Raw genomic sequence first — 12,526 nt, 5'->3', positions numbered from 1 at the left:
CAAGGTGGTTTTAGAAAAGGCAGAGGAATCACAGATCAAATTGCCAACATCCACTGGGTCATAGAAAAAGCAAGAGAGTTCCAGAAAAACATCTATTTCTGCTTTATTGACTATGCTAAAGCCTTTGACTGTGTGGATCACAATCAACTGTGGAAAATTCTGAAAGAGATGGGAATACCAGACCACCTGACCTGCCTCTTGAGAAACCTGTATGCAGGTCAGGAAGCAATAGTTAGAACTGGACATGGAACAACAGACTGGTTCCAAATAGGAAAAGGAGTACGTCAAGGCTGTATATTGTCACCCTGCTTATTTAACTTATATGCAGAGTACATCATGAGAAACACTGGACTGAAGAAGCACAAGCTGGAATCAAGATTGCCAGGAGAAATATCAATAACCTCAGATATGCAGATGACACCACCCTTATGGCAGAAAGTGAAGAGGAACTAAAAAGCCTCTTGATGAAAGTGAAAGTGGAGAGTCAAAAAGTTGGCTTAAAGCTCAACATACAGAAAACGAAGATCATGGCGTCTGGTCCCATCACTTCATGGCAAATAGATGGGGAAACAGTGGAAACAGTGTCACACTTTATTTTGGGGGGCTCCAAAAAAAGCTGCACATGGTGATTGCAGCCATGAAATTAAAAGATGCTTATTCCTTGGAAGGAAAGTTATGACCAACCTAGATAGCATGTTCAAAAGCAGAGACATTACTTTGCCAACAAAGGTCTGTCTAGTCAAGGCTATGGTTTTTCCAGTAGTCATGTATGGATGTGAGAGTTGGACTGTGAAGACAGCTGAGCGCCCAAAAATTGATGCTTTTGAACTGTGGTGTTGGAGAAGACTCTTGAGAGTCCCTTGGACTTCAAGGAGATCCAACCAGTCCATTCTAAAGGAGATCAGTCCTGGGGGTTCTTTGGAAGGAACAATGCTAAAGCTGAAACTCCAGTACTTTGGCCACCTCATTCGAAGAGCTGATTCATTGGAAAAGACTCTGATGCTGGGAGGGATTGGGGACAGGAGGAAAAGGGGACGACAGAGGATGAGATGGCTGGATGGCATCACCGACTCGATGGATGTGAGTTTGAGTGAACTCCGGGAGTTGGTGATGGACAGGGAGGCCTGGCGTGCTGCAATTCATGGGGTCGCAAAGAGTCGGACACGACTGATCGACTGAACTGAACTGAACAATAGGCAACCAGGGAGACTCTTCCCTGCCCTCTCTGACACCAGGTTGTCATTGACACATCAAAGTCAGAAACGGGAAGTTGCTCTGCCCTGATGCAAGACCACTGCATTTTCTCTACCAGTAAAGTACCAGGTGCCACACACTTTCTGTTCACGGCCATTGTTTACTGTTTTACTCACCACAGCCACCAACACTGTATGAATGGGAACCACCTGAACCATTGAACCTGCTTCTAGACCATAGCTGATTCCTGTTAGACTTGAGTTCTCACTCATCAAATCTAAATCCATCATGCCTCACATCCCTGTTCATCTCCAGTTGACAAGGCAATATAAAAAGTTAAGATGTTATTTTCTCTGAACTCACACACTAATCTTGCCAATAAAAATGGATGTGTTATCACATTATCACCAACAGAGCTGCTCTGAGAAGCTGTTGGACTCAGTTCTTTTTCACTCATAGCTTTCTCAGCAACAGGATTACATGGAAACTGATATGTTGCATCACACACAAAATGTATACTTCCTCTTGCTCTTTACAAAGTGAAAGTGAAGTCGCTCAGTTGTGTCTGACTCTTTGCGACCCCATGGACTGTAGCCTACCAGACTTCTCCATCCATGGAATTTTCTAGGCAAGAGTACTGGAGTGGGTTGCCATTTCCTTCTCCAGGGGATCTACCTAACCCAGGGATTGAACCTGGGTCTCCCTCATTGCAGGTAGATGCTTTACCGTCTGAGCTACCAGGGAATCACTCGCTCTTTACAATTTAGTGTTATCTTTTTCTTCTCCTGTTGAGTAGTGGCCTTGCCTGGTTTCTATGTTTATTATCTTTTAGGAGAGATGGTAAGCTGATAAAAGCCAAAGGGCATAAACAGAAGAATAAATGGACTGAAATGGAAACAGTGAGGAGAATCAAAACCTATGGAAAACAGTTCATTTTAGCAATGCTTCTAGTCAGTAGTAAGATTACATATGCACCCTGGCAAACAGCAGGATTTGTTTCTGGTATATGGATTGACTTCATACAAGTGAGTGGTATTCCTACAAGTGAAAATATTACTTTAGGGATACAAAAAATTAGATTTAATCATGAAATGTAAAAAAGTATATGGACAAGTGATCTTAAATCACTTAAAGTATTACTTAGAACTGCTGCTGCTGCTGCTAAGTCACTTCAGTCGTGTCCGACCCTGTGCGACCCCATAGACAGCAGCCCACCAGGCTCCCCTGTCCCTGGGATTCTCCAGGCAAGAACACTGGAGTGGGTTGCCATTTCCTTCTCCAATGCATGAAAGTGAAAAGTGAAAGTGAAGTGGCTCAGTCATGTCCGACTCTTAGCGACCCCATGGACTGCAGCCCACCAGGCTCCTCCGTCCATGGGATTTTCCAGGTAAGAGTGCTAGAACTGCTAGAGCCATTCAAATACAGCATATTCAATTCACAAATTTCATTATGTAGCCACCCTCCCACATATGTATAATTAATTAGAAGTAAATGAGGATTATATGAACTACTTATATGTGTGCATGCTCAGTCAATCTGTTATGTCCGACTCTTTGTGACCCCTATGGACTGTAACCTGGCAAGCACCTCTGTCTGTGGGATTATCCAGGCAAGAATACTGGAGTGGGTTGCCATTTCCTCCTCCAGGGAACTACTGATATAAGTACTACTAATATAAACACAATTTGTGGCATAAAAAGTGATTTTACAAAATAATTTATTAAGAAACTAGTAGAGATTATATATTTCATGATTACCTTTGATACAAAGTTTTTAAAACATGCTTTAAAATTAATGCAGTATAGAATGACCATCTGTAAAATTCTTTATATTAATGATATATTAATGTGCTGTCAGTTCACTGAAGACCTATTTGCTATTCACTGTTCCCTGTCTTAAATACTTGTGTATGCAGTATCTAGCACTGTGCTTTATACAGGGTAGGCATCAATGAACTTCTGTTGCATAATAAATTAGCAAATACAGTAATCCAGTCAAAAATGTTTGCAAATCCCAATTTGTATTTGTACAAATAGCACAAATGGTTGGAAAGGAGAAATCATTAAAAAAATTGCAGAAAAAAGGTTCATATTTGTTTCTGCCTTTTCTTATTTTTCTGGGCTCCAAAATCACTGCAGATGGTGACTGCAGCCATGAAATTAAAAGACGCTTACCCCTTGGAAGGAAAGTTATGACCAACCTAGATAGCATGTTCAAAAGCAAAGACATTACTTTGCCAACAAAGGTTCATCTAGTCAAGGCTATGGTTTTTCCTGTGGTCATGTATGGATGTGAGAGTTGGACTGTGAAGAAGGCTGAGTGCCGAAGAATTGATGCTTTTGAACTGTGGTGTTGGAGAAGACTCTTGAGAATCCCTTGGACTGCAAGGAGATCCAACCAGTCCGTTCTGAAGGAGATCAGCTCTGGGATTTCTTTGGAAGGAATGATGCTAAAGCTGAAACTCCAGTACTTTGGCCACCTCATGCGAAGAGTTGACTCAATGGAAAAGACTCTAATGCTGGGAGGGATTGGGGACAGGAGGAGAAGGGGACGACAGAGGATGAGATGGCTGGATGGCATCACTGACTCGATGGACGTGAGTCTGAGTGAACTCCGGGAGTTGGTGATGGACAGGGAGGCCTGGCGTGCTGCGATTCATGGGGTCGCAAAGAGTTGGACACGACTGAACGACTGATCTGATCTGATTCAAAGAACAATTACTTTTATAAAATGTGGCATTTGGGAGCCTGATTTTTCTATGAAACATTGTCTGGGTCTACTTTACATGCAATTCTTTTCACTGGTAACATTCAAAATATAAACTGCTAAGTGGATTTTTTAAATTTCAACAAACCATTTTCACAAGAGGAAGACGGATAAATATGTCCTGTAATAGATGAGAAGGATCTTGTGTTCCCTTTGTTTCATAGTCTTTTCTTACCCATACTACGAAATTATTGTCTTTTTATCATTCAGCTGTATTTTAGGCACTTGCTTTAACTATTAATTTATTTCCTTTGCAGGCCCACCAGTGATAATTTGCTCTTTTAAGAGTTTTAAAATATACCCATGGTACCCATTTTCTGCTTGACAGGACAGAACCCTTGCATCTGGGTAAGACTTCTGACTGCCATTCTTCTCTTTTATCTTCTAGTAAAAGCAATGACCGAATCTACTATTGCCCTCCTGGCTGTCACTTCACCCAGTTGTTGAATTTAACTCTAGGCCATTTAAACTAGCTTGCTTCATAGTAGATCCTGCAGGAAAATATTTAACTGAGTAATCTTCAGAATAGGAGACAGTAGTGCTAGGAAAATACATCTCTGGGAATTCCTTGGTGGTACAGTTGTTAAACTCAGCACAGGGCCTGGGTTTGATGCAATGTGGCAAAAAAAAAAAAAAAAAAAACAGAGGAAAAGTCTTTTGTTAGACAGCTATGGGTAATAACACTTTTCCTATGTGACACAAGATTTTTTTCCATTTCATAAAAGTGAGTAATATGAACCCCAAGTGAACATAGTCATAATGCATATTACTGGAGAGGTCAATGAATCTTCTCTATTTTAAAGATCTTTCACAGTATAAAATCAACTGGAAAATATGTGAGCAATATTTAAGTTGGGAGAATAAGAGAAAATAAATTAATGTTACCTCAATAATGACTTCCCTGGTGGCTCAGACAGTAAAGCGTCTGCCTACAATGCGGAAGACTGGGGTTCAATCCCTGGGTCTGGAAGATCTCCTGGAGAAGGAAATGGCAACCCACTCCAGTATTCTTGCCTGGAAAAATCCCATGGATGGAGGAGCGTGGGAGGCTACAGTCCATGGGGTCCCAAAGAGTCAGACACAACTAAGCGACTTCAGTTCACCTTTAATAATATATGTTCCATAATCTCTTTGAAATGTAATATGTAATAGGTGTTGTTGTTGTTTAGTTGCTAACTCATGTCTGACTCTTTGTGATTTCATGGACTATGGACTATGTGACTACCAGGCTCCTGTGTCTATGAGATTTCCCAGGCAAGAATACTGGAGTGGGTTGCCATTTCCTTCTCCAGGGGATCTTCTCGACCCAGGGATCAAACCCGCATCACCTCCATTGCAGGCAGATTCTTTACCACTGAGCCACCAGGGAAGCGGCAGTCTAAAATACAAGAGTTAATGAGAAATATTTTATCAAAGGAGGTCCACAGAATAGGGAACATGTAAATAAACTAATAATTAGAATGCTATCAGTGTTTTTCGATAAAGAGGAAAATAAAGGCTATTGCAGCATATAGGAGAGGCACCTACCTGAAGCTGTGCTGGTAAGTGTGAGGCAAGAAAAAGATATTGTTCTCTGAAAAGTTTCGCCTATATACATATCCTACTTTTATCTGCTGGCTGAGGTCAAGTATCTGGTTAATCTGAAGTTCCTGTTGAACTTGAGAGTCAGCAATGAGTTACCTGTAGGGAGGACCTTTTAAGGGAATTGTGTACATACCATCCAGAGCTCAACTACACACAGAAGATCTATCAATGCCAATTTAATCCACTTAGATACTCTCATTTCAGTAATGTCAAAGAAGTATGAATATGAATATCTGAAAGACTGTATTGTTGTATAATGCACTCATAAAAGCTCATGACTTAAAATGTAAAATGAATGTATGTGGTTTTTGAGAAATCAAAGAATATGTATTTCAAGTTAAAATTTTCACAACCTTCTGGAACTCGCCTTGCATACAAATTACATAAATATTAGTTACACATATTGCATTTGCTTTGTGTCAAATTACCAGCAAAAACTCAATTCTTATGATAAATTATAATCTCTTTACATGAAAGAGTATAAGTTAAAACCAATCAATATATACTTAAACACTAGGTATTCTGTCATTTTCTATTTTGATAGCAGCTGTTAACATAACAAAAAGAATTATGTCCTGATATGTTATACCGACTTAAACCTAGCATTAGATACCTTCTATTGGTAGGGCAATGGCACCCCACACCAGTACTCTTGCCTGGAAAATCCCATGGACGGAGGAGCCCGGTGGGCTGCAGTCCATGGGGTCGCTAAGAGTCGAATACGACTGAGCCACTTCACTTTCACTTTTCACTTTCATGCATTGGAGAAGGAAATGGCAACCCACTCCAGTGTTCTTGCCTGGAGAATCCCAGGGACGGGGGAGCCTGGTGGGCTGCTGTCTATGGGGTGGCACAGGGTCGGACATGACTGAAGTGACTTAGCAGCAGTAGCAGCAGCATGTCATACCGACTTAAACCTAGCATTAGATACCTTCTATTGGTGGGGTACCTTCAAACACGAAAGATAAACTTTTTTCAGAATAATAATGAAAAACTCAGTTGTGTACTTAATGCAAGATTTCCTCAAAGATCAAGTATTGAGCTATGGAAAATACTGTGTAAGATAGTAAATTAAAACCTAAGGAAATGTATAATCAGAAAACAAAGATGAGAAGCAGCAGGGAATGGTATCATTTCAATATGGAAGTGCCAAAAGGATTTGGAATCAAAAAAGGATCATTGAAGTATTGAGAAAAGAGAAAAATGTGTAACATTTAAGACAATAGTATTAATATGCATATGAAGGATGAGCAGGAATAGAAGTTAGATTTTAAGAAGTTAAAAATATTTATATAGAAAATTATTATAGCCAACATAGACTAGAATCTTTGGCAAGGAGTGTGGCACAGATCATAGTAGCCACAAAACATTCATCTCCCTCCTAATTCTACCTAAAAGATTGTACTTCCAGGCTGCATTTGCAGGTCAGTAAATTCACAGGACCAAGTTCTGGCCAATGAGATATAACAGTGTTGTGAGGGATTTCCTGGATAAACCATGAAGGCTGACTGAAGAAAGCTGGTTGGGCTTTCTTTTGTCATTTTTCCTTTTTCTCCAACTACAGGTCTGGGTGCCAGTGCAATGACTAAAGTTATAGTAGCTATCCTAGGCCAACATGGTGACCTTGAAGATAAAACCTTAAACTGAGAAAGGCAGAACAGAACAGACTCGAACCAGGATTCCTGAAGACACTATGGATCTTCCACACTGGACCTAGATTTCAAGCTCAGCTTCTTTTACATAAAAAAATAAACTCCTCCATGCTTAGGGAAATCTTTTTTTTTTTTTAATTTCTGTTTCATGCAGCTGAACTTAACCCTTTTGACAGAGACTGATTCTGTATCTCCAGGGCTCTTGAATTTCCTTTTATTTTTACTTTAGAAAAAAAAATTTTTTTTGGTTATGCCATGTGACATATAGGATCTTAATTCCCTGACCAGAGACTGGGAAATCCCCAGAGATCTTGAATTTCTATAGTGTCTACCACTAGTAGGCTTCTACAGGGAAAAAGAAAAGGAAAATATAATTTGATGCAATTAATCCTTTAAATATATCATATCAGTAAACTGTTCCACTTTTAAGTCAAGCAGATGAAGCATATCATGAATACCAATCTACTTGTTTTTTTTCCCCCCTGTTAGTGAATGTACACATGGTCTTGAAGAAAGTTCCTATATCTACAGACTGACCAGCAGTATTTTGAAGCAAACAAGCTAGGTTGCACTGTGGCTATGCATAAATGACAAAATTCCCATGTCTTAAAATAAAATTTATTGCTCTCTGTACATGGCAAAAACAGGTTCGTGATGGGCCCTTTTCCATGTAGTCACTCTACACTATATGAAAAGTTTGGTTTTTTGCAAGAAGCAAAGAATGAGTTGGATAGTTGGGCACCAGTATTTACTGCTGATGATACACATCTCCCTTCATATTTAATTGGTCAGAACTAGTTATATGACCATGATTAATTTCAAAGGAGGGAAGTATAGACTTCCTCAAATCCAGAAACAGAAGAGAACCAAATATTGCGAAACATGAATGGTATTTAATAGGCTACTAAAATGTAAAAGAATCTATGTGAAAACTTTTAATGCACAACAATAATGTTTTTACCTTTTGGTCACAAAATTTCACTATAATTAATTCAATTTCTTTAGAAAGATTTTCCACCAGAAAGAAAAAATAAGAGTTTCAGATGATAATGTCTATAAGACTAATCTCTCTTTGGCAGGTGTGAGGCAATTTGACTGTGATACAAGTCTCTTTGCTTGAGAAGATGAGACTAAATCTTAAAGATTAGCAAACACCCACATGTTCATTCATCCATTTATTTAGCAGACACAGATGGAGCATCTGTTAAGCACATTTCAGATAAAACCTTCTAAAATGAGGGCATAGTGAGAAAAGTTTAAGGGAAATGGGCATGATTCTAAATATTTTTAGAATTCTCTCTCAAAATATAATTTTTTAAGGAACATAGCAACTACATTATAGCCTCCAAATACTTTTAAGTTTTCAGATAGCTCTTGGAAATTTATTATATCATCATGATTAAAATACTTCTGTGACATTTATTCCAACTGGGGAATTTTAAAAAAGAATACATCTGAGTAAACAAATAAGATTTTTCCACGGATAAACTCTGAAGAAGACTTTCCTGACCAGCTGACACTAGCTAGCTGCATAAACATTTTGAAATAATATAATTATGTGGCTATTTTTCACTAGATTCAAGCATTTTAATTCGAATCATCAATCTAATTTATTTCCTTAAAATGGTATATATTGAGCTGCTCTAAATATTACTGAACCAGAATCTCTTATAAAATTTCATAGCAATATAAGGCAACATTTTTAAATAACTTGAGAAAAAAATCTATGATGGGAAGTATCTCAATAAGGAAGTTGCCAATTATGCGTTTATGTTCTCAATGTGTTGGTGCAACATTTTTGGATTTATTTTAAAAAGCATTTTCCCAAATTCTGGTTATTTATTTAGGATAGATGGCCCAAAATAAAAATATTAGTTCAAAATGTATAAACACAAATTTAAAAGAGTAAATTCAACATAGTTTCAAGCTGCTTCCAGAAACATACTAATTTACACTCCAATATACCACCAGTATATTAATAGCTCTTCATTTTAGTTTTAAAATCTTATAAAAGTTATTCTATTTCTTTGTTATTTTCCCACTGCTTTTATGCTGAAAAACTCTCTCTTCAGAAACCACAATATTTATTTATATTATATTCTAGTGATTATAATTTTGTTTTACTCTATTACTTTTCATCTATTAATAATTTACTATTTACTTTATCCATTCCTTCTTTCCTGCACAGCTTTAAATCTAGAATAGACCTTTCTCACAGTAGATATGATATAAATGTTTCTATTATAAATGATCAATACATTTTTTTTTACCTTTAAACATGAATGTGGTATGGCTTAACAGGATCTTCCAAATCAATTTTGTTTTAGACAACTGATTATTTTTTATTATAAAGCACAGTTACATTTTTTTATCGTGTTCAAACCATTTGATTAAGAATGTCATTAACTCTTCATCCTACTAATTAAAACTGTTAACAGTCCAGTTTGTCAAGTAATATTATCAGTAGACTGTCAACAGAAAAACATTTTTATTTCAAAACTGAATGTGAGAAAACAACTTTAGCATAGCATTCCTACAATGACTTGTTCAATAGCTATTATTTCTAGTTCCTGGAAAGTAGTTGCTTTTTAGAAAGCATACAGTTTGATATCAATACAGATACCAAAGGTCAGGTAAGTTTCATAAGACCCTATAAATAAACAGTTTCAATGAATGCTAGTGCTACCAAAAAAAATGCTTTTATGCAAAGGCCCATTTTATACTGTGCTTCTCTTCTCTTTCAATGAAATGTTGGTCCCAGACCCAGTTCTTGGATGTCTTTTCTCTCTATGTGTATTCATCCCTTGGTGATTCATTTTGTGTCTTTTTTTTTTCACCCTGCATGTATATGTCCTGATGACTTAAGTTTTTATCTCCAGATTTTTTCCTCAGGATTTCATACTTATACACAATTATTCACTCAATATCTCTCCGTGGATGTCTGATATACATCTCAAATTTAACATGTCCAAGTTCAAATTCCTATTTTTCTTTCTCCCCAAACTTGCTTGTCTTGTTGTCTTCTGTGTCTTAGTTAGTGGCAACTCTGTCCTTCTAGCTGCTCTAGATAAAACCCTAAGGCTCTCCTCAGCTCCTTGTGCTTTGTACTTACTACATCAGCAAATTCTATCGGTTCTAACTTTAAGATATATTCAGAAATGAACCCTCACTACATCCTCCATAACCTCTCCAGTCCACACCTCCATTATCTCCTGACCAGGTCAATGTTATAGTCTCATTGCTTTCCTTGCTTCAGCCCTTGTCACACTCATCAATCCAGGAGAGTGAGCCTGCTGCAACGTAAGTCCATCATCCCTCAATGATGCCCCTCCATCATTGCAACCTCCAATGACTCTCTACCTTAAGCAAAAGCTGAAGCCAGAACAATGTCAAAAAACCTGTCTATGTAGCCTAGTCTCTGACAACTCTCCCCACTCTCACCTACTTGGCACAAGCTACATGGGCCCCTTTGCTATTTTCTGGGCAGAGACAGGGAATACACCGCTTGCTTGCCCTGCCTTTAAGAATCCTTTCCCATACGTCTGCATAACTTAATTTCCATTGCCTCCTTCCAGTTTTGTTCAAATGGCATCCTCTAGGTGAGGCATTCCCTGACTCTGCTAAACTTAGGCTACTCCCCATCTTCCTTCTTTTTTTCTTTATACCATTTTTATCACCACTAAAATACTACACAATGAAGTTATTTATTTAAACTTATTTGAACTTATTTAAATAAATAAGTTATTTATTTTGCTTTATATATGCCTAGTGTCGCCTGGGAAATTCATAAATGGTATACTAATTCTTAATCCAAATATTTGTATTAGGCTATTTAAACTGTTTAAAAATTATAAAACAATTTACTTTTTCTCTATGAGCTTTCATTTTTATAAACAGTCAACCAAGTCCTTTGTAAATTAATAGGTAGTCAGCTGGTTTCCATTTTATTACAAGTAAAATAAAAACTAAGAAACTGGCTACCAACAACAGATAAGTGTAAACATTTTTTAAAAGCTGTGTTAATAAAAGAATTTTGGTAGTATTTGTAGTGATCAAAGAAAAGTACACCTAAAATATACCATGGTATATTAATGATATTGATGACATAAGAACTTGGGGCATTTCCTCCTTTATATCTGAGACTAGAAAATAAATTGTTTTGATTTTCTTAGTACATTACTTGGCTTGGCTAGCACTGTTAAATGGCAATGTTTACTTGTGATATTTATTAATTTTGATGAATGAAAAATTTATAAGGTTAAAGAGGACCATTCTGTCACAGAAAACTTAATGTCAGTACTTACTTTGGGGCATATTAAGTATATTCCATGTCTTGTTTCTTACAGCAAATCTTTTTACAATTTCAGATCAAGGGGCATAGTTCTCTTCTAAGAGACTGACCAGTTACCTTAGTAGGTAAAACAATGCAGAGTAAGCAAATATCTTGTCTGAGAAATAGCTGTTAAATCAAGCTTTCAAATATCCAAAGTTCATTTTTAAAAATATAATATGAATTTCCCTGAGTTATTAGTAAGCAACATTACTTATATGAATAACTTCAACAGGCAAATAATTATAACTCAGAAGAATGAATAAAAATATTTATTTATATAAATCAAAAGCACTTTTAAAAAAGGTAAATGGAAATAGTCTTCAAGAAAAAAAGAAGGTGATAAGCTATCATATCTTAGTATTAATACCAGCCAGCCTAGCACATGATAGGTAGTGATTTCATATTTTTAAATTAAAAATGAATTCATCTTCCTTATTAGATTAATTTTTTTCTAGTAAAAACTAAAGGAGTAGGAAATGGTTACCCACTCCAGTATTCTTGCCTCAAGAATTCCATGGACAGAGAAGTCTAGCAGGCTACAGTCCATGGGGCTGCAAAGAGTCGGACATGACTGAGTGACTAACACCTTCACTTTCTTCAGCGAAAATGGAAGTATTACCCAAGAAATGAACCGTGCTGCAATAACATACTACCTTAATCTTACTACTAGTTATTAGTAAACTACTGATTTAGCTTTATGACATGAGCCAATTTATTCCTACCCATTCTCTCTGTGTCTATAGGAAAAGCATCAGTATGAGTTAAAACCTCCAAAGGCTAAGCGACTTACCCAAGGCCTCAAGAGATTTCATATATCTGGGCCTCATTTTCTATATTTTAAAATGACAGTCTAGGACGAGAAGACGTAAGATGAATTTCAGGCTTCACCATTCCACAATTCTAACAGTGGACAATTATCCCATCTGATAAAGATCTGTATTCATCTTTCTTGGAGTTCTTTTTGCACTGTATTGTAATTTGGATTCTTTCACTTATA

Source organism: Bos taurus, chromosome 1 (genome assembly GCF_002263795.3).
Source record: "Bos taurus isolate L1 Dominette 01449 registration number 42190680 breed Hereford chromosome 1, ARS-UCD2.0, whole genome shotgun sequence".
Lineage (NCBI taxonomy): Eukaryota > Metazoa > Chordata > Mammalia > Artiodactyla > Bovidae > Bos > Bos taurus.
This window is presented reverse-complemented; position numbering follows the sequence as displayed.